Consider the following 24270-nt stretch of genomic DNA (forward strand, 5'->3'; position numbering starts at 1 on the left):
GAGGTGATTGTGTCCTGGGTTTGTGATTCGGTAGGTAAAGATTGGGTGGTGCTAGGCTAGCTGCACCAAGATTGTCGGTTCAATTCAATATAAATGTTTATTTCATTAGACTATATCTAACATTGATCGGAGAAATGAACACTGGCATAATTAATACATGACAGGCTTAAAAAAAGTATTAAAAATCATTCTTTAACCTGTCTCCTAACCTTAATCTACACTGACTGTTGGATTTAACAAGTGACATCAATAAGAGATCAAAGCTTTCACCTGGGTTCACCTGGTCAGTCTGTCATGGAAAGAGCAGGAGTTCTTAATGTTTCGGACACTCAGTGTAGCTCAAAACACTTGGGTAAACTGTTGGAGTCATAGAAATAGAATGTTCATTCTAATTTTGTGGTTGGAATACAGCACGCACTTGGAATGCAGCTTTTTTTGGCATGACAACAAATTAAAAGATATGGGAGGAAAGTACATTTCAGACAAATAATTTAGAATATGATTTTCCTTTACCTCTCTGATTATGAACAACCTGTTCCTCTAACAATAGTGATACACTCCCCCCTGGTACCGGCCTGTATTAGAGAAAAAGTTTGCTAGCAAGATTTGCCCCATCTCAGTGGATTTAGTTAGCCAGCGATTAGCATTAGGGGCTAGCACATTTCTTTAGGCACATTTGCCGATTGCTAAGACTAACTAACTAGCGTTTTGTAGAGAGCAATTTAAACAAATTAATAGTATAATATAGAAAATATGGATTCATATTAACTTCTCTAGGGTAGGGGGCAGTATTTTGATGTCCGGATGAAAGGTGTGCCCGTAGTAAACTGCCTGCTACTCAGGCTCAGAAGGTAGGATATGCATATTATTAGTAGATTTGGATAGAAAACACGCTGAAGTTTCTAAAACTGTTTGTATGATGTCTGTGAGTATAACAGAACTCATATGGCAGGCAAAAACCTGAGAAAAATCCAACCAGGAAGTGTGGAAATCTGAGATTTGTAGTTTTTCATTTGATTGCCTAAACAGTATACAGTGACTTAGGGTTCATTTTGCACTTCCGAAGGCTTCCACTAGATGTCAACAGTCTTTAGAACGTTGTTTCATGCTTCTACTGTGAGAGAATAAGAGGTCCTGGAGTCAGATGACTGAGAGAATGACATGAGTTCAGTGGCGCGCCCTCACGTGAGAGTTAGCGGTGTTCCTTTTCTTTTTTGAAGACATTGGAATTGTCTGGTTGTAATGTTACTGAAGATTTATGATAAAAACATCCTAAAGATTGATGCTATACATCGTTTGACATGTTTCTACGAACGTAAATATAACTTTTTTTGACTTTTCGTCGTGACATTTGTGCGCGCTTCTTGCATTTGGAGTAGTGGACTAAATGCGCGAACAAAAAGGAGTTAATTGGACATAAATGATTGACTTTATCGAACAAAACAAACATTTATTCTGGAATTGGGATTCCTGGGAGTGCATTCTGATGAAGATCAAAGGTCAGTGAATATTTATAATGTAATTGTCATTTCTGTTGACTCCAAAATGGCGGGTATCTGTATGGCTTGTTTTGATAACTGAGCGCTGAACTCAGATTAGTGCAAAATTTGCTTTCACCGTAAAGCTTTTTTGAAATCTGACACAGCGGTTGCATTAAGGAGAAGTGTATCTATAATTCTTTAAATAACTGTTGAATATTTTATCAACGTTTATGATGAGTATTTCTGTAAATTGATGTGCTCGTTCACCGGAGGTTTTGGGAAGCAAAACATTTCTAAACATTACACGCCAATGTAAAATGGTTTTTTTTGGATATAAATATGAACTTTATCGAGCAAAACATACATGTATTATGTAACATGAAGTCCTATGAGTGCCATCTGATGAAGATCATCAAAGGTTAGTGATTAATTTTAGCTGTATTTCTGGTTTTTGTGACGCCTCTCCTTGCTTGGAAAATGGCTGTGTGGTTTTTCTTCTTTAGGTGCTGTCCTAACATAATCTAATGTTATGCTTTCGCCGTAAAGCCTTTTTGAAATCGGACAATGTGGTTGGATTAACGAGAAGTGTATCTTTAAAATTGGATATAATAGTTGTATGTTTGAGAAATTTGAATTGTGAGATTTTTGTTGTTTTGAATTTGCCGCCCTGCTATTTCACTGGTTAGCGTCCCACATACCCCAGAGAGGTTAAGAAGCAAAGTGGAAAGTGGAAAAGGTGAGACAGAGAGAGAACTCTGTCAACTTGAGCAATAAATCAGAAGTTTAAAAAAAACTGAAATTACGGCTAAGTGGCATTTCAAAATATCTCAGCCTCTTGCGATATGGATATTGCGCATGTCAATATCGCAATTTCGATACCTGTACCGGTGGCATGCATTGAAATGCGTGGCCTTGTAGTGGCTTTCTTTTGCAAATTTCTATGAATTAACTGACTTATTTCCTAAAACTTATCAATAATAAACATCATATTAAGGTGTGGGACATTCATTGTGTGACAAGAAAAAACTACCAGGTGCATTTCGCTTCAGCAGCTACAATTTGTCTGTCCACAATTCAACTGTGGGAACATACTGGGAACATAGAAAACAACAAAAAAGCTGGCCGCTACTATACAAGATTTTATTCATGAGGAGATTAGCTCTCCCTCACTTAAAATTAAAAACGTTAAATGAATCATTGACAGTGCTCACTGCTAAAGTGGATACCTATTAAACTATTGGAAAGTCTGGAGAAGACAGGAAATGTGACAGAGGTACGACTCCATGACCTGGAAACAGCGCAAGCTCAGTTGCACGGGATAATCAAACTCCTAAAAGAGAAAATGTAATCACTCGAAAATCATTCCCGTAAATTCAATGTGCGGGTTCCAGGAAACTGGTGTTGAAATGGAAAACCCAACTTCCTTCATGAGCAATCATTTTGGGCAGCAGAAGCTGGGTCCCATGCCGCTAATTAACATTGCGCACCTCACTGGTCAACTCCACAATGTGCTCTCGCTGTATGGTTGTACAGCTCCACAGTTTTGAAGTCAAACAGTGAATTGTTTGCTTTCCAGCGAAATCCGGCAGTGTTAAAGAGGTAAGAGAGGAGTCTTGCCGAGGTTAAGGCAAAGGGAAAACCGGCCACCTCTTCACTCCATTCTACTGACCAGTCACTTGATAATAAGAAGGATGACCTCCGATCGAGGATTTGCTACCAACGAGACTCTCGTAGGTGCAATACTGTTTGCTTTTCTGAAACATGGCTCTCGGACAAGATACATCCCATGGCTATGAATGGATTCTCCATTCACCGAGCGGATATGACAGTGGAGTTGGGGAAATCGAGGGGGGACATTTGCCTCTACATCAACACCAACTGGTGTGCTAACTCCAGTGTGGTGGAAGTGTCAACCCATGGTTCACCCGTCTTAATGAACTGTACAAGGCTAAAAACAAACAAGAAAACCTACATCCAGAGGCTGCTTTTCTGGGTGCCAATGAGTTTAATTCTACGTCACTGAGACGCATGATGCCCAACATCCATCAACACGTCTCCAACGCCACTAGGGGCAATAAAGTCCTAGACCACTGTTATTCTACCCACAAGCAAGCATACAAGGCCTACCTCGTCTGTCATTCGGCAAATCAGATCATGACTCAGCGCTAGCAAAGCAGTCCTGTAGCATAATCTCTGATTCTGTTGACCAGATCAAACTCAAACAGGAAGTACCTGTGACTCGCTCCGTTGAGAAATGGTCACCAGAATCAGAGATTATGCTACAGGACTGCTTTGCTAGTGCTGATTGGAATATGTGTTGAGATTCTGTCAATAACATTGACGAGCTAACCACCTCCATCACCGGCTTCATTAGAAAATGCATCGACGAGGCCTCCCGAGTGGGGCAGCGGTCTAAGGCATTGCATCGCAGTGCTAGAGGCGTCACTACAGATCCTGATTTGATCCCGGCTGTGTCGCAGCCGGCCGCGACCAGGAGACCCATGAGGCAGCGCACAATTGGCCCAGCGTCGTCTGGGTTATGCAAGGGTTTGGCCGGCTGGGATGACTTTGTCCCATTACGCTCTAGCGACTCCTTGTGGCAGCCGGGCCCATGCGATCTGACTTCGGTCGCCAGCTGTACTGTGTTTCCTCTGACACATTGGTGCGGCTGGCTTCTGGGTTAACCTCTCTAGGACATATGGGACGGTAGCGTCCCACCTCGCCAACAGCCAGTGAAATAGCAGAGCGCCAAATTCAAAACAACAAAAATCTCATACAGTGAGGGGAAAAAAGTATTTGTCCCCTGCTGCTTTTGTACATTTGCCCACTGACAAAGAAATGATCAGTATATAATTTTTATGGTAGGTTTATTTGAACAGTGAGAGACAGAATAACAAAAAAAATCCTGAAAAACGCATGTCAAAAATGTTATAAATTGATTTGCATTTTAATGAGGGAAATAAGTATTTGGGTAAACTGGGTATAAAATGGGTATAAAAAATGTGACGTTGTCCCCACAGTGAGGGTTCGCTTCCCCAATCTAACGTCTTGGATTAACACAGAAGTTGGAGCTAAACTAAAGGACAGGGCTACCACCCTGAGGCTATGGCCGAGGACAGGAATAAGTACAAGAAGTCCCGCTATGTCCTCAGCAGAATCCTGGCAAACCCAACCGTGATCTGTCCAACGATGCCTCTCTACCAGACGAACTCAATACATTTTATGCACGCTTTGACAACAACAACATCGTGCCGGGTGTGAGGGCCATCACCGACCTAGAGGATTGGGTGATCTCGCTCTCCAAGGACGATGTGAGAAAGGTCTTTGATCAGATAAACACCCACAAGGCTGTAGGGTCAGACGGTATTCCAGTTCCAGAGCGCGCTCTCAGAACATGCACAGAACAGCTGGCAGGCATATTGGGCGGCAGGTAGCCTAGTGGTTAGAGCATTGGGCCAGTAACCGAAAGGTTGCTAGATCGAATCCCTAAGGCAAAAATCTGTTGTTCTGCCCCTGAACAAGGCAGTTAACCCACTGTTCCTAGGCCATCACTGTAAATAAGAATTTGCTCATAACTGACTTGCCTAGTTAAATAAATAAACATTATTCACAGAAATGTTTACCTGTAATCTCTGTATGTTTTAATAGATGACTACCATCATTCCTGTCCTCAAGAATTCTAAGGCTTCATGCCACAATGACTATTGCCCTAGAGCACTCACTTCTGTAATCATGCAGTGCTTTGAGAGGCTGGTTATGCCACACATTAACTCCACCATTCCAGACACTAGACCAGGCCTGGGCAACTCCAGTCCTCAGGGGCCTGATTGGTGTCACACTTTTGCCCCAGGGGTGGCCTAGACCCACACCACTGTACTCTTGAGCAGGATAAATTTGGAGGTGGAGGGTCCGTCATGGTCTGGGGCGGGTGTCACAGCATCATTGGACTGAGCTTGTTGTCATTGCAGGCAATCTCAATGCTGTGCGTTACAGGGAAAACATCCTCCTCCCTCATGTGGTACCGTTCCTGCAGGCTCATCCTGACATGACCCTCCAGCATGACAATGCCACCAGCCATACTGCTCGTTCCTGCAAGACAGGAATGTTAGTGTTCTACCATGGCCAGCGAAGAGCCCGGATCTCAATCCCATTGAGCACGTCTGGGACCTGTTGGATCAGAGGGAGAGGGCTAGGGCCATTCCCCCTAGAAATGTCCAGGAACCTGCAGGTGCCTTGGTGGAAGAGTGGGGTAACATCTCACAGCAAGAACTGGCAAATCTGGTGCAGTCCATGAGGAGGAAAGGCACTGCAGTACTTAATGCAGCTGGTGGCCACACCAGATGCTGACTGTTACTTTTGATTTTGACCCCCCTTTTTTGTTCAAGGACACATTATTCCATTTCTGTTAGTTACATGTCTGTGGAACTTGTTCAGTTTGTCTCAGTTGTTGAATCTTATGTTACAAATATTTACACATGTTAAGTTTGATGAAAATAAATGCAGTTGACAGTGAAAGGGCATTTCTTTTTTTGCTGAGTTTATATGAGAATGCTGTTCATTGAATACAGCTCAGCCTTCAATAAAATTGTCCCCTCCAAGCTTGTCAAAAAGCTTAGGACTGGGTCTGAACACTTCCCTCTGCAACTGGATCCTGGACTTCCTGACGGGCTGAGCCCAAGTAGTGAGGGTAGGCAACATCACCTCCGCCATGCTGATCCTCAACACAGGGGCCCCACAGGTGTGTGCTTAGTCCCCTCCTGTACTCGCTGTTCACCCACGTCTGCATGGCCAGGCACGACTCCAACACCATTATACATTTTGCTGACAATATGACGGTGGTAGGCCTGATCACCGGCGATGATGAGTCAGCCTACAGGGTGGAGTTCAGTGACCTCGCAATGTGGTGCCAGAGCAACAACCTCTCCCTCAACATCAGTAAGACCAAGGAGCTGATCGTGGACTACAGGAAACTGGGGGGTGGGGGGGGTGGGGGGGGGCGAGCACGCCCCCAGCCACATCAACAGGGCTGCAGAGATGCAGGTCAAGAGCTTCAAGGTCCTCGGTGTCCAAACCATTAAATACTTAAAATGTTCCAAACACACGCACACAGTCGTGAACCCCCTCAGGAGGTTGAAAAAGTTTTGTATGGGCCCTCAGATCCTCAAAAGGTTCTACAGCTGTACCATTGAGAGTATCTTGACTGGCTGCAGCACTGCCTGGTATGGCAATAGCACTGCCCTCGATCGCATGGCACTACAGAGGGTAGTGGGGACAGCCCAGTACATCGCTGGGGCTGAGCTCACTGCCATCCAGGACATCTACAGTATATCATACTGGAAGGAAGGCCCGGAAAATTATAAAAAACTCTAAACACCCAAGCCACAGACTATTGTCTCTGCTTCAACACGGCAAGCAGTAACGGTGCATGAAGTCTGACACCAACAGGCTCTTGAACAACTTCAATCCCCAAGCAATAAGACTGATAAATAGCTAACAAAATTGCTACACGGACTATCTGAGTTGACTTTGTATATTTATTGACCTTAAAAATGTTTTTATTGACCTTTAATTTTGCAAAGGGCCCTACAAATGCATTATACCTTTCTACACACACGCACACACTCTCACATACAGTACAAGTGCTGCTGCTACTTTATCTTACAGTATATCCTGTCGCCTAGCCACCTTAGTCCTATATATATATATAGGACTATATCTACCTCCATCAATCCAGCATTCCTACACATTGTAAATATGGTCTATTGTAATCAGATCACGCTGTGACGTCATTATGTGGGCCAAAAGTTCCATCCCACCTGAACAGGCTGAAATTCTAGGCATTTTTTTCAAACAGCTCTTACACAAAAGCGCATTATCATAGTTTTCACCATTTCAGAGTGTTATTTCGACCTATAGTAGGACCGGGATTCCAGTATCGCAATACTCGTTAGTCCCAAAATATAAAATATAAATAAAATATATATATTTAAATATACTTAAATTGTACTTCATGAACATATTTTACAAATGTTATATTTAATACATTTCATGTACATTTTATTTGTATTTTATTAGCATTTAAATATAGAGTACAGTGCAAGAGTTTTAGGCAGGTGAAAAAATGCTGTAAAGTAAGAATGCTTTCAAAAATAGATATGTTAATAGATTATATTTATCAATTAACAAAATGCAAAGTGAGTGAACAGAAGAAAAATCTACATAAAATCAATATTTGGTGTGACCACCCTTTGCCTTCAAAACAGCATCAATTCTTCTAGGTACACTTGCACACAGCTTTTGAAGGAACTCGTCAGGTAGGTTGGCCCAAACATCTTGGAGAACTAATCACAGTTCGTCTATGGATTTAGGCAGCCTCAGGTGCTTCTCTCCTTGTAATCCCAGACAGACTCGATGATGTTGAGATCAGGGCTCTGTGGGGGCCATACCATCACTTCCAGGACAACTTGTTCTTCTTTATGCTTAAGATAGTTCTTAGTGACTTCGCTGTATGTTTGGGGTAGTTGTCATGCTGCAGAATACATTTTGGGCCAATCAGATGCCTCCCTGATGGTATTGCATGATGGATAAGCATCTGCCTGTACTTCTAGACATTGAGGAGACCATTAATTCCAACCAAATCCCCAACTCCATTTACAGAAATGCAGCCCCAAACTTGCAAGGAACCTTCACCATGCTTCACTGTTGCCTGTAGACACTCTATTGTGTACCGCTCTCCAGGCCTTCGGTGAACAAACTGCCTTCTGCTACAGTCAAATATTTCAAATTTCAGTCCAGAGCACCTGCTGCCATTTTTCTGCATCCCAGTTCCTATGTTTTCATGCATAGTTGAGCCGCTTGGCCTTGTTTCCACATTGGAGGTATGGCTTTGTGGCTGCAAGTCTTCCATGAAGGCCACTTCTGACCAGACTTCTCCGGACAGTAGATGGGTGCCAATTCTTCCAATTCTGGCACTGCTGGACATCTTCCGATTGCAAATGGAAGTAAGCTTGATGTGACTTTCATCTGCTGCAGTAAGTTTCCTTGGACGACCAGTGTGTCTACGGTCCTCAACGTTGCCTGTTTCTTTGTGCTGTCCAAGCTCTTTGAAGAAGCACATCTGGAAATCCATGTCTGCCTTGAAGTTTCTGCCTGGGAGAGACCTTGCTGATGCAGTATAACTACCTTGTGTCTTGTTTCTGTGCTCAGTCTTGACATGGTGTATGACTTTTGACAGTAAACTGTCTTCAGAAACCTCACTGTGTTAGCTGAGTTTGGCTGTTCCTCATCCAGTTTAATTCCTCCTACGCTGTACAAAATATTGTGTCCCTTTTACTTTAAAAAAATGTAGGTAAATATTTGCATCAGCTTTTTAAGTAAATCCAACAAGGAGGATATTTTAAGTATAATATACTTCGCTTTTAGTACATTACAAACTCAAATATATGAAGTGCAATCAACTAACTGGATCTCAAAAATTCCTTTCATTCAACTTAATTTTATCAGGTTCAGAACAGTTTTTTGTTGTTGACCTGCTTAAATCCTTCAAGTCCCAGAACTAATGTTATAAGTTTGATATACTTAATGTAATCAGTTACAGAACTAATATTGTACGTTTAATTTGCAGAATTTACTCAGTATCATAAATTATATTCTATTTGCTCAGTTACTTATGGTACTCAGGTTAGTAAAATGTATTTAAATTGGGTTCCTACTACTCAAATATATACTCACAACTATACTTAAAAAGCTGATGTAAATAGTTACCTCAATATACATGGGATAATATATGGGATCATTTACAAAAAAAATATTATTTCTATACAAGGGAATATGCAAAAAGAAACAACAGTGTTCAACTTCAAACTTCCACACCTTTATTTTGAATAAAATAAATGTTATCATTTTATAATTTCTTCAAACTTCAATCTCAAATTGCCCCTGAAACCCTACTCCTTAGGCAATCGTATTTTGTAATCTGTAAGCCTTCTGGGTATAACTCCACCTTGCCTCCTTAGGTAAAGTTACATCCAGATAGCTTGCACCTGACTACAAATCATTTTAGATCTTCACAACTTCAAAAAGTTTAGGTGATAGTTTGGGATTAGCACTTTGACCTCACATCTTGTACAGTTTGTCAAGAATTTTCTGGTGGTCTGTGTGCCCCTTAACAACAAACTGATATTTTAACAGAAACGTTAATCAACCATTTGTCTTAATAGACTTTACACAAAACACAATACGAACTTTAACTCAAATACAACCTCATTCAAACTGTTAAAGATTAATCAAAACATGGGTTTTCAAAACATACATTGCACATATTGTTACAAAATATATGCCAAATTCTCCCTTAAACCTAAACCATATGCACTAGTGAAGCCCATATGGACATATTATTTTGACAGGTATAAGCATTCTGGGTGTAACTCCACCTTGCTTCCTTAGGTAAAGTTACGTCCAGATAGCTTGCACCTGACAATTCATCTCAGATATCCACTAGTGCATGTGGAGTAAGTTTTAAAACAAAGCTGTTTTCTTAAACAGGAATTGACAATGTCTCTTATGACTTCACCTAACAAAGAGCATGATGTAAACTGTAGCTCCTATACCACCTAGCAACTAGCTTTTCAGCTTAGTGAGTAGGGTTTAGACCACAGTTTGTGAGTGACCCTTTGAGAGGTCTCATAGATATCTTTAGATATCTCTGAAAACAAGTAACTTAATCTTTAGAGTTTGGACCCGTGGGAGGTCCTGAGATCATCAAGTTCCAAAAATACTTTTTGGAACACATCAAAGGTATATTTCAGTTCTTTGGGGTACCTTAGTTTTAAGCCATAGATGAGGTCCATAAGCAACGTACATGACTGTAACACTGGGAATACCAGCCAGGACCTCTGCTCCTTCGATGCAGATCCCATGCTCTATATTCTGGTGCAGATCCTTCACAGTGAACACATTCATCACATGCTGAACGAGGTCCTCTCGGATCATGGTGTCGTCTGCATCCTGAGTGAAAAAAATAAGAAATAACAGACTAGGCTACTAGATTAACTGTGCAACTTGAGAGGAGAGAGAGGGAAGATACCTCATTTAGAGATTAATAAGGATATAAAAATAAAAACCTTTACCTTGTATTCTGTGATAAGGTCTTCAACCCTCTCGCAGAGTTATATGATCAGGCCACGGATCACACTGTCTCTTCTTTCCTGGATGGTGTTGCACTGTAATATGATGTTATACAAATAATTGCATTTAATACCGGCAAATAAATATACAGTATAACCTATATACTATTGTAAAGGTGTTACTGTGCATACCCCGTACAGAACTTCAAGGATTTTCTGCATGTCTGCCTTTACAGCACCTCCTTTTGACTTAAACAAGTCCAATAGTTTTGGTGTAAATTCATCCAGCTTCTGGATAAAGGTGGACTCAAGAGTAACAGTTGTAATTCTTCTGAACTCTTCCTTAATCTGAGTGAGAGAGAGGGAGAGAATTCTGAACAGATAAGGACAAAAGATGATCAGAGAGCCAGAGTGCTATTGGGAAACCCCTCCCAAAGCATGTGCAGAGTGAGAATGTTCAGACTAATCTTTAATGCATATTTAATTGTAGATTAGAATATTAGATCAAGACAACACAAAATATTTAAATCAATATACATTTTTTACCTACATTGACTATTTTCATTCAGTTGTATTTTGTACCTGAGTGTGCTCAAACAGGGCTGGCCATGCATCTTTGAAGTCCTTCACAGGAAGGGCCTGAACGACATCTTGTCTTTGATATGAGAAGGTCTTTGCCATTTTGTCACTCACAATGTTGTGGTTGTCATGTATTTGTACTTCTCCCAGTAGCTCCACTTGCTCCCTCTCCAGGGTCTCATCTGTTTCTACAGCAGGGTGGGGTGGGAGGTAATTTACCTCCACCTTTGTTTTTTTATGTTATTGGCAACGGGCCTGTCCTCTGGTGATTTTCTCTTGACAGAGTTCACTTCCAGTTCTGGGCAACCAATTCCTCTCAGCTTCGATACTTAAGGCTGGTTTGCCATCCGTATAGGCCTGAGAAGGACCCAGGCTCTTTAAGACATGGGTACTTTTTTACCAAAGCTTCTGCAACCTGCCAAATTTGTAGACTTGACAGATAGGCTGTAAACTGGAAGATCCTTTCAGACAGTTTTTCCAGGATGTCTGATTTCACAGACAGATTGATGAGTAGTGTTCCATCCGTCATGTGTGCTTCATTAGCTGCCTCAAGAATGAGCTCTGTATCATAAGCAAAGCGAGGGACTTCAAACTCAGATGGCCACGGACTGGAGCGTTGGGAAGAGGTACTTTCTGGAGAGGACAATATCACAGTATCACGTGATCCATGGGAGCCCCTCTCATCCGATGTCTCTGTGGAGCTGTTATTGAGTTCTTGTACATTTCAAGTAATAAGAGGTGGGCTGTCAAGGTTAACCACTTTGATGGTGTCTTTATCCTTTAGGTCTTCAGTAAGAAAAGAAGTAAAGAACTGATCTCCAAATTCACTGTCCATGTACTGTAGAACAAATTATTTTTGAAGCTGAAATGTCTCTTGCACAATTGTGCCTATCTCAGCCACAGTAGCAGGGATTCCAGAAGGCAATGTTAGCTTACGGATATCAGGGCTCTCCAATAGGACACATAGCCTGGCAGACATTTCTGTTCTGTAAAAAAGCGAAAGTGATCTTGTCAAGAAAAAATGCATAAAAGTTATCAAATGGGTATGATGTCAAACATGGGTATCCCATTAAATCGATATCAAGTGCTGCTTACTTGATCTCATAATAAACATGCAAAACCAAGCATTTCTATTCTATACCAAATACTAAATTCGTCATGAGCTCTATGAGCAATGCATTGTTTTTAAATCCATGTATAAATACACCACATTTAAAACTATTCTATTTTAAAAGATTGTTACCTAATATTGCAGGCAAATATGGTGCTTCAGGGTTACCATGCGCTGTTAGTGGGTAGATGTCTGCCAGATCCTTTTGCTCAGTGACCTTAAGCTTCTGTGTGGATTCCAGCTCAAACCCCCTAAGGTGCTCATTATACCAAGCATTCTGACACTTGGCAATAAAAGCAAGTTCACCATGAACAATGATCATTAGAAGTATTTCAACAAAGTCTGGTAGACCTCCAGTGGATCCGTAGGTTAGGATCATTCCAACCGAGTAGTTGGTACCATTGCAGGAAAGTGTGTTTGACATCTGAACAAAAGTCTCATCTGGAAAAGAACATTTTACCATTTCCTTTATGTCATCCTTTAACACTTCCAAAGCAACAGTGGACAGCTTTGTGGCAGATAGGGAAGGCTTGACAAGATTGGTGCCATACAGATGGTACGCAAGCATTAGTTGATGCTTCACTGCAAGAGACAGCAAAATGTTTCGAAAGCTCTTGAACAATCTTTCTGTTGAACAATCTGCTTAAAAAAAATCTGTGTTTAGCTTCAAAGCGCATAGTCCAAAAAGCTACGAGGGGTCCAAATGCTTTTATCAGCTGCGGGTAGTGTTCAATGAAATTATGTTTTGGGATAAGACTATCCTGAGGAAAAACCTCTAAGAATCTATGCCTGTGCTCGGATATCTTGCTGTCAAGGTACCAAATGTATTATTCTGTGTGAATTGGCGAAACCACAAGTTCAACAATATCTTTGAGGTCCATAAGAATTTCGATTGATGGTTCACCTACAGGCATTTTAGTTCATATAATGAATGGAAGCAGATGCAGTAGGCACCAGTTTTCATGAGTATTTCCTCCAATACATATTTTCCTTGGATTCATCAAGTCAAGAGGAATTGATTGTGGGCAGTCAGTTTTATCACAGCACTTATAGGGGAACTGTGTGATAAGATTGTTGAGTTCCAACAGAGTAAAATATTTATTCTTGATTAAAATCTTTAAGAACAATGCCAGTTCGAGAGGCAGGATTCCCTCAAAAAAGTCATGCAGCACATCTGGTGGATAGCCAGACAGCAACGTCAACATTTTTCAGTTTTTCAGTCAAAGCACACTGCTTTTTCACACCAAATCAATGTATTAAGGTGGGATTTTCTAAAACTGTCTGTATTTGTTCAGAATGTTGCTGCTTTGTTCTGGGTTGGAATGCCCCAGATCTCACTTCTTTTAGATAGCTCAGACATGCGTTGCACTAAAACTTTCTACAAATCCACCAATAGAGTGGGCTCCAAGACTATCTGCCGCCCTACAAAAAAAACAGTGCCCTTCAGTATCTTTCCCAGCACAGGAATAAAAAGTCCTTCCTCCTCCAATTGTGCAAGATCTTTTAAAAGTGGCTCTAGCACCTTCCCATATCCATATGTTTTAACATCAACAGCCTTGCAGAGAACAGCTAAGTAAATAGACTTGAGTGTAGACCTAAACTGTAATGGGACATTTGCCAACACCCAAGAGACTCCTGTGATTTTGTGCTTTTTGCAGGATGTTCCAAGGGATTGCACACTTCGAAGTCATCAACATAGAGAAGTAAAGATAGAGAGTATGACCCAGCATTACACAGGAAGCAGCGCAGGTCCTAATCCAGGCACTTGTCATCTCCCGTCTGGATTACTGCAACTCGCTGCTGGCGGGGCTCCCTGCCTGTGCCATTAAACCCCTACAACTCATTCAGAACGCCGCAGCCCGTCTGGTGTTCAACCTTCCCAAGTTCTCTCACATCACCCCGCTCCTCCGCACACTCCACTGGCTTCCAGTTGAAGTTCGCATCTGCTACAAGACCATGGTGCTTGCCTACGGAGCTGTGAGGGGAACGGCACCTCCGTACCTTCAGGCTCTGATCAGTCCCTACACCCAAAGAAGGGCACTGCGTTCATCCACCTCTGGCCTGCTCGCCTCCCTACCTCTGCGGAAGCACAGTTCCCGCTCAGCCCAGTCAAAAATGTTCGCTGCTCTGGCACCCCTCACGACGCCAGGACAGCGGAGTCAATCACCACCTTCCAGAGACACCTGAAACCCCACCTCTTTAAGGAATACCTGGGATAGGATAAAGTAATCCTTCTAACCCCCCCCCCCCCAAAAAAAAAAGATATAGACGTACTATTGTAAAGTGGTTGTTCCACTGGATATCATAAGGTGAATGCACAAATTTGTAAGTCGCTCTGGATAAGAGCGCCTGCTAAATGATGTAAATGTAAATTATATATATTTTACCGGCTCCACCACAGAAAAGTTTTTCTTAAAAAACTGCTTCCTCTTGTACGGTGTGGCGAAGGGTCCATCCGGCCCTAAAACTGTGCTCATGGGATTTGTCTCACAGACATCTTGAACCAAATCTGAGATTATGTAATTGTCAATAACACAGCCATGTTTCCTTAAACAGGAATGAATAATGTATTCTATGACTGGACCTGACACAGAGCACGATATGAACTGCCGTTCCTCTACTACCTCATTGATACACTTGTTTGACACATTGTAAATACTTTCCAATTTGAGCAAAAGGTGACCAATTTTTTGCTCAATGTCATTTTGTAATTCTGGTTCTTCTAAAGTTTCCTCCTCTTCATGGACTTGTGTATTTGAATGGTCAATATGTTTTTGTACGACTCCAGTTCTAAAGTCGCCCAGAGAATGTGGATTGTGTTTTCGACTCCTATGAGATGCAAAGGTACCATATACATGTGTTCTAAATCCGCACTTGTCAAATACACAGAGGACAGTTTCGTGTTTCTTTAGATGGTTTCCAAGGTGTTAAAAAAAAATTATGTTGAGAAACTGCAAGCTCTGCAAATTTCACATTTAAAAGAAAAGACCTCTCCTGGCCTTACTGACTTGTCAGTTGCATGTTGCCTCGACAAATGTACCTTAAAACCTTTTATGGCTAGCCTTCCCTGTGGCTCAGTTGGTAGAGCATGGTGTGTGCAATGCCAGGGCTGTGGGTTCGATTCCCACGGGGGGCCAGTACAAAAAGTGCATGAAATGTATGCATTTGCTACTGTAAGTTGCTCTGGATAAGAGCGTCTGCTAAATGACTAAAATGTAAAATGGTTCCGCTAGCAGAATGTTTCGACAGCATCCGGTGAAATTGCAGAGCATAAAATACAAATATTTAACTTTCTTACATTCACAAGTGCAATACACCTCTTGTAAATCTAGCCACCATGTCAGGTTTCAAAAAGGCTTTACAGCAAAAGCAAACCATGCGATTATCTGAGGACAGCACCCCATCAATCAAACACATGACAATCCTATTTCAACCCGCCAGGCGCAACACAAAACTCAGAAATAACGATATAATTCATGCCTTACCTTTGAAGAACTTCTTCTGTTGGCACTCCAATATGTCCCATTAGCATCACAAATGGTCCTTTTGTTCGATTAATTCCGTCGTTATATCTCCAAAATGTCCATTTATTTGGAGCGTTTGATTCAGAAAAACACTGGTGCCAACTCGCCCAACATGACTACAAAATATATAATAAGATACCTGTAACTTTCTTCTTAACAACTTTCCTAATCCAACTTTAGGTATTTTAAAACATAAATAATCAATCAAATTTAAGATGGGATACACTGCGTTCAATACCGGACGAAAACAAAGTGAATCACGTTCCATATCGCGCGCACCAAAACATTAGAGTGCACTAGGCTGGACCCTCGTTCTGAATAGCCATACTCCTTCATTTCTCTAAAGAGCAGTAGAGTGGAGGCACTTACAGAAGTTGCACACATGGGGAACATTTTTAGTAGGCTAGGATCCCAGAAAAATGTGGCCTTTTATAAACGCATTTCATGCAATTCTACGTAATTTTATATGACTGGAGACTGGCAGGGTTTTGACAGAGAAACGTCAAAATTCATCCAGTGGTACGCAGATAACTTTCTTGAAATAAATGTTCAGAAAACAAAAGAGATGGAAATTGATTTAAGAAGGAACAAAACTCCACAACCCCCTACAAAGATCAATAGGGAATCAGTCAATAGAGTGACCACATATAAGTACCTGGTAATCGAAATAGACAAACTGAAATTCAATGACTGTGCCTTTACAAAGATAAAGAAACTGCAAGAGAGAACGTTTTTTTTACGCAAACCCGAACCCTTTTAAATGTTCTATAAATCTGTCTTGCAGAGTGTGCTGTCCTTTGGTTTGATATGCGTGTTTGGAAACATGCGAGTGCAAGACCAAGTCAAGCTTCAGTGCTTGATTAAGATGGCGGGAAGGATAATTGGTATAGATCAAGAATCAGCCACCAACCTGTACACAAAACTCATCCTCCTAAAACTTGAAAGCATTTTACAGGTCAGTGCTCATCCCCTTCACTCAAAACTCAGTCACAGCAGCAGCCGGACAAGGGAAAAGAGACTTCTTCAAAAGAAGATCATAACAGATAGATATGGGGACTCTTTTATTCCAACAGCCATTAGGCTGTATAATAGGGGAAAGAGTATAGAGCATATTGCACTTTCACTTTAAACGTGTAGCTGTAGCACTTTGAATGAATTCTATTTTGTAGTTGCTGTGTTTTCATGTTTTATGTACTGTCTTATTTGGCACAAGACCAAATTAATTTCCACCTGGTTGGATGGCCAACGCATTCCTGCCAAAAGCAGATCTCTCGCTTGTTTTACTTTGTAAAACAATATTGGGAAGTTGATCAAATATTTTGGTAGCCTACAGCAAATGGAAAGCCATTTTCTTTCCAACCTGTATTTTCTTACAATTGTATTTGGCCTGTTTTGTCTGCATGCTGTTCACTGACAGATTTGCCGGCTTTCCCAACTGTAGGCTTTGCCTGGTTATTGGGCTACACACAATCCACAGCTAGGCATATTTCGGGGGGGGGGGTGACCTTGTGTTTATAAACGTGGATATCGACTATGCTACTTCAGCATGCTTTTGTGGCACAGAAAGTTGAGTGTTCGCCGACCACCACAGACAAGCTCAACTCTCAATGCCTCTTTCGTTACACTACGACCAGAGTCGTCTGCAGACAATGATCAGCTAGGGGAAAATTAGATATTTAACGTTTTATATGAAATATATTAAACAAATTTTCCACCCAGAGTATGCAAAGCTGTCATCAAGGCAAAGGGTGGCAACTCTGAAGACTCAAATGTAAAAAATATTCTGATGTGTTTCACACTTTTTTGGTTACTTCATGATTTGGGGCGGCAGGTAGCCTAGTGGTTAGCGCGTTGGACTAGTAACCAAAAGGTGGCAAGATCGAATGCCCGAGCTGACAAGGTTAAAATTGTTCTGCCCCTGAACAAGGCAGTTAACCCATTGTTTCTAGGTCGTCATTAAAAATAAGAATTTGTTCTTAACTGACTTGCCTAGTTAAATAAAAAATAAATGTCATAGTTTATGTCTTCACTATTATTCTACAATGTAGAAAATAGTTAAAATAAAGAAAAACCCTGGAATGAGTAGGTGTGTCCAAACTTTTGACAGGTACTGTATATATATATATATATATATATATATATATATATATATATATATATATAGTGCATTTGTAAAGTATTCAGACCCCTTTACTTTTTCCACATTTTGTTACATTACAGCCTTCTTCTAAAATTGATTAAATTGTTTGTTTTCCCCCTCATCAATCTACCCCATAATGACAAAACAAAAACAGGTTTTTCGATATTTTGCACAAAAAAAAGAAAAAACAACAACTGGAATACAACATTTATTTTAAGTATTTACCCTTCACTCAGTACTTTGCTGAAGCACCTTTGCCAGAAATTAAAGCCTAGAGCCTTCTTGGGTATGACGCTTGCCACACTTGTATTTAGGGAGTTTCTTCAATTCTTCTCTGCAGATCCACTCTAGCTCTGGTTGGATGGGGAGTGTCGCTGCACAGCTATTGTCAGGTCTCTCCAGAGGTGTTAGATTGCGACTTGTCCTGAAGCCACTCCTAAGTTGTCTTGGCTGTATGCTTAGGATTGTTGTCCTGTTGGAAGGTGAACCTTTGCCCCAGTCTGATGTCCTGAACGCTCTGGAGCAGGTTTTCATCAAGGATCTCTCTGTACTTTAATCCGTTTATCTTTCCCTCGATCCTGACTAGTCTCCCAGTACCTGGCATTGAAAAACATCCCCACAGCATGATGCTGCCACCACCATGCTTCAACGTAGGGATGGTGCCATCTTTCCTCCAGACGTGACGCTTGGCATCCTACCCTGCCTTTCTAAAGTCTTCGAAAGCCAAGTCAACAAACAAATTACCGACCATTTCAAATCCCACCGCACCTTCTCCGCTATGCAACCTGGTTTCAGAGCTGGTCATGGGTGCACCTCAGCCACGCTCAAGGTCCTAAACGATACCTTAACCGCCATCGATAAGAAACAACACTGTGCAGCCGTATTCATTGACCTGGCCAAGGCTTTCGACTCTGTCAATCACCACATCCTCATCGACAGACTCAATAGCCTTGGTTTCTCAAATGATTGCCTCGCCTGGTTCACCAACTACTTCTCTGATAGAGTTCAGTGTGTCAAATCGGAGGGCATGTTGTTCGGGCCTCTGGCAGTCTCTATGGGGGTGCCACAGGGTTCAATTCTCGGGCCGACTCTTTTCTCTGTATACATCAATGATGTTGCTCTTGCTGCTGGTGAGTCTCTGATCCACCTCTACGCAGACGACACCATTCTGTATACTTCTGGCCCTTCTTTGGACACTGTGTTAACTACCCTCCAGACGAGCTTCAATGCCATACAACTCTCCTTCCGTGGCCTCCAACTGCTCTTAAATACAAGTAAAACTAAATGCATGCTCTTCAACCGTTCGCTGCCTGCACCTGCCTGCCCGTCCAGCATCACTACTCTGGACGGTTCTGACTTAGAATATGTGGACTACAAATACCTAGGTGTCTGCTTAGACTGTAAACTCTCCTTCCAGACTCACATCAAACATCTCCAATCCAAAGTTAAATCTAGAATTGGCTTCCTATTTCGCAACAAAGCATCTTTCACTCATGCTGCCAAACATACCCTCGTAAAACTGACCATCCTACCGATCCTCGACTTAGGCGACGTCATTTACAAAATAGCTTCCAATACCCTACTCAATAAATGGGATGCAGTCTATCACAGTGCCATCCATTTTGTCACCAAAGCCCCATATACTATCCCCCACTGCGACCTGTACGCTCTCGTTGGCTGGCCCTCACTTCATACTCGTCGCCAAACCCACTGGCTCCAGGTCATCTACAAGACCCTGCTAGGTAAAGTTCCCCCTTATCTCAGCTCGCTGGTCACAATAGCAGCACCCACCTGTAGCACACGCTCCAGCAGGTATATCTCTCTGGTCACCTCCAAAGCCAATTCCTCCTTCGGCCTCCTCTCTTTCCAGTTCTCTGCTGCCAATGACTGGAACAAACTACAAAAATCTCTAAAACTGGAAACCCTTATCTCCCTCACTAGCTTTAAGCACCAGCTGTCAGAGCAGCTCACAGATCACTGCACCTGTACATAGCCCATCTATAATTTAGCCCAAACAACTACCTATTCCCCTACTGTATTTATTTATTTATTTATTTATTTATTTTGCTCCTTTGCACCCCATTATTTATATTTCTACTTTGCACTTTCTTCCACTGCAAATCTACCATTCCAATGTTTTACTTGCTATATTGTATTTACTTTGCCACCATGGCCTTTTTTGCCTTTACCTCCCTTATCTCACCTCATTTGCTCACTTTGTATATAGACTTATTTTTAAAGGTCTGATTGGTGGATTGCTGCAGAGATAGTTGTCCTTCTGGAAGGTTCTCCTATCTCCACAGAAAAACTCTGGAGCGCTGTCAAAGTGACCATTGGGTTCTTGGTCACCTCCCTGACCAAGGCCCTTCTCCCCCTATTGCTCAGTTTGGCTGTTGGCCAGCTCTAGGAAGAGTATTGGTGGTTCCAAATGTGGACTCCAATCAAGTTGTAGAAACATCTCAAGAATGATCAATGGAAAAAGGATGCACCTGAGCTCAATTTCATCTCTCATAGCACAGGGTCTAAATACTTATGTAAATAAGGTATTTCTGTTTTAATTTTTTATACATTTGCATATATATATATATATATATATATATATATATATATATACAGTATCAGTCAAAAGATTGGACACACCTACTCATTGCAGGATTTAAAAAAATCTTTACTATTTTCTACATTGTAGAATAATAGTGAAGACATCAAAACTATGAAATAACACATATGGAATCATGTAGTAACCAAAAAAGTGTTAACCTGTTTGGGATAGGGGGCAGTATTTTCACGGCCGGATAAAAAACGTACCCGATTTAATCTGGTTACTACTCCTGCCTAGAAACTAGAATATGCATATAATTAGTAGATTTGGATAGAAAACACTCTAAAGTTTCTAAAACTGTTTGAATGGTGTCTGTGAGTATAACAGAACTCATATGGCAGGCCAAAACCTGAGAAGATTCTATACAGGAAGTGCCCTGTCTGAGAATTTGTTCTCCTTCTAGGGCATCTCTATCAAAAATACAGCATCTCTGCTGTAACGTGACATTTTCTAAGGCTTTCATTGGCTGTCAGAAGGCGCCAGAAAGTGGAATGAGAGCTTTCCAGTCTCTGGCCGAAAAACAGCAGGAGTTTTTGTGAGTGGTCCTGCTGAGAACAATGACACTGGAGCGCACGTGCACGAGACGACTCCATTTTTTTCTTTCAGTGTTTGAACGAATACAACGTCGCCCGGTTGGAATATTATCGCTATTTTACGAGAAAAATAGCCAAAACATTTATTTTAAATAGCGTTTGACACGCTTCGAAGTACGGTAATGGAATATTTTGAATTTTTTTGTCACGAAATGCGCCAGCGCGTCACCCTTTGGATAGTGACTTGAACGCACAAACAAAACAGAGCTATTTGGATATAACTATGGATTATTTCGAATCAAAACAACATTTGTTGTTGAAGTAGAAGTCCTGGGAGTGCATTCTGACAAAGAACAGCAAAGGTAATCCAATTTTTCTTATAGTAAATCTGAGTTTGGTGAGGGCCAAACTTGGTGGGTGTCAAATTAGCTAGCCATGATGGCCGAGCTATGTACTCAGAATATTGCAAAATGTGCTTTCACCGAAAAGCTATTTTAAAATCTGACACCGCGATTGCATAAAGGAGTTCTGTATCTATAATTCTTAAAATAATTGTTATGTTTTTTGTCAACGTTTATCGTGAGCAATTTAGTAAATTCACCGGAAGTTTGCGGTGGGTATGCTAGTTCTGAACATCACATGCTAATGTAAAAAGCTGATTTTTGATATAAATATGAACTTGATTGAACAAAACATGCATGTATTGTATAACATAATGTCCTAGGAGTGTCATCTGATGAAGATCATCAAAGGTTAGTGCTGCATTTAGCTGTGGTTTTGTTTTTTTTACATATATGCTTGCTTTGAAAATGGCTGTGTGGTTATTTTTGGGAGGGTACTCTCCTGACATAATCTAATGTTTTGCTTTCATTGTAAAGCCTTTTTGAAATAGGACAATGTGGTTAGATAAAGGAGAGTCTTGTCTTTAAAATGGTGTAAAATAGTCATATGTTTGAGAAATTGAAGTTTTTTCATTTTTTAGGTATTTGTAATTCGCGCCACGCTATACCATTGGATATTGGTAGCTAGCTGAACGTCTGTCCCTAATTAAACAAATAAAAATATATTTTATATTTGAGATTCTTCGAAGTAGCAACCCTTGGCCTTGATGACAGCTTTGTACACCCTTGACATTCTCTCAACCAGCTTCACATGAAATGCTTTTCCAAAAGTCTTGAGTTAGTTCCCACATATGCTGAGCACTTGTTGGCTGCTTTTTAAAAACTGATGCATTTGACCTTTAATGTAACCTCAGTTCACTGTAACTTGACTAACTTAGCCTATTTGATATGAGCAGAAAGGGTACTTCATTATTTAGTGAAGTCCATCAAACATTACACTTTATTTATGTGTTACATGTTTATATGTGATTGCATTGCAGGTTGGTTTGTCTCAATGGGGAATCATAGGCTATAGGAGCAGATAACAAGAAAATACACTATATGTACAAAAGTATGTTGACACCCCTTTAAATTAGTGGATTCGGCTATTTCAGCCACACCCGTTGCTGACAGGTGTATAAAAATCGAGCACGCAGGAATGCAATCTCCATAGACAAACATTGGCAGTAGAATGGTTTTACTGAAGAACTCAGTGACTTTCAACGTTGCACCGTCATAGGATGCCTCCTTTCCAACAAGTCAGTCTAGGAGCAACAGCAGCCTCACTACCAAGTTCCAAACTGCCTCTGGATGCAACGCCAGCACAGTAATTGTTTGTCGGTCTCCCGAGAGGCGCAGCATTCTATTACACTGCATCGCAGAAGCTCAAGAAGCTCTTGTTTCAGAGGACGCATGGCTCTTGACCTTCGCTACAACGGGAGTAACTGTAACTACCAATTTGATACATAAAAAAAAATAGTCGGGAGCTTCATGGAATGGGTTTCCATGGCCGAACAGGTGCACACAAGCTGAAGATCACCATGCGCAATGCCAAGCGTTGGCTGGAGTGGTGTAAAGCTTGCCTCCGTTGGACTCTGGAGCAGTGGAAACGCATTCTCTGGAGTGATGAATCTCGCTTCACTAGACAGACGAATCTGGGTTTGCCAGATGCCAGGAGAACGCTAGCTGCCCCAATGCATAGTGCAAACTGTACAGTTTGGTAGAGGAGTAATGGTCTGGGGCTGTTTTTCATGGTTCGGGCTAGGCCCCTTAGTTCCATTGAAGGGAAATCTTAACGCTACAGCATACAATGACCCTTACCTGTTTCAGCATACACAATGCCCCCGTGCACAAAGCGAGGTCCATACAGAAAGGGTTTGTTGAGATCGGTGTGGAAGAACTTTACTGGCCTGCACAGAGCCCTGACCTCAACCCCATCGAATACCTTTGGGATGAATTGGAATGCCGACTGCGAGCCAGACCTAATCGCCCAACATCGGTGCCCAACCTCACTAATGCTCTTGTGGCTGAATGGAAGCAAGTCCCCGCAGCAATGTTCCAACATCTAGTAGCAGCAAAGGGGGAACCAACTCATTTTCGAATGAGATGTTCGACGAGCCGGTGTTCACACACCTTTGGTCATGTAGTTTATATCAAATGAGCCATGTACAATATAACTAAGCAATAAGGCACGATGGGTTGTGGTCTATGGCCAATATACCACGGCTAAGGGCTGTTCTTATGCACAACGCAACGCAAAGTGCCTGGATACAGCCCTTAATCGTGGTATATTGGCCATATACCATAAACCCCAGAGGTACCTTATTGCTATTATAAACTGGTTACCAAAGTCATTAGAGCAGTACAAATACATGTTTTGTCATACCCATGGTATATGGTTTGATATACCACGGCTGTCAGCCAATCAGCATTCAGGGCTCGAACCACCCAGTTTATAATGTATTTTTAATCACCAACCTTTGGTCATTTCTCTATATTCCCCTGCTCCTGTCTGACAATGGAGAGCCACCATCACCAACCACTGGCCCCCACCAGCCACCATCACCAACCACTGGCCCCCACTTTTGCAAACTCTCCCAGGCTCGGAGTGTTAAAAGTCAGTCCTGCCAGTCACCCAGTCTCTGCTGTCACTTGCAATGGCGGAAACGGTGTTGGCCCATCCCACTGAGGCTGCTCGAGCCCCCCTCCTCACTGGCTCAGGCAGCGCCTCTTGGACCTCCCCCATGACTCTCTCCAGTAGCCTAAGAGATGTTGGTCCTGTGCCAACTCTTAGG

The sequence above is a fragment of the Salmo trutta genome, chromosome 20 (genome assembly GCF_901001165.1).
Source record: "Salmo trutta chromosome 20, fSalTru1.1, whole genome shotgun sequence".
Lineage (NCBI taxonomy): Eukaryota > Metazoa > Chordata > Actinopteri > Salmoniformes > Salmonidae > Salmo > Salmo trutta.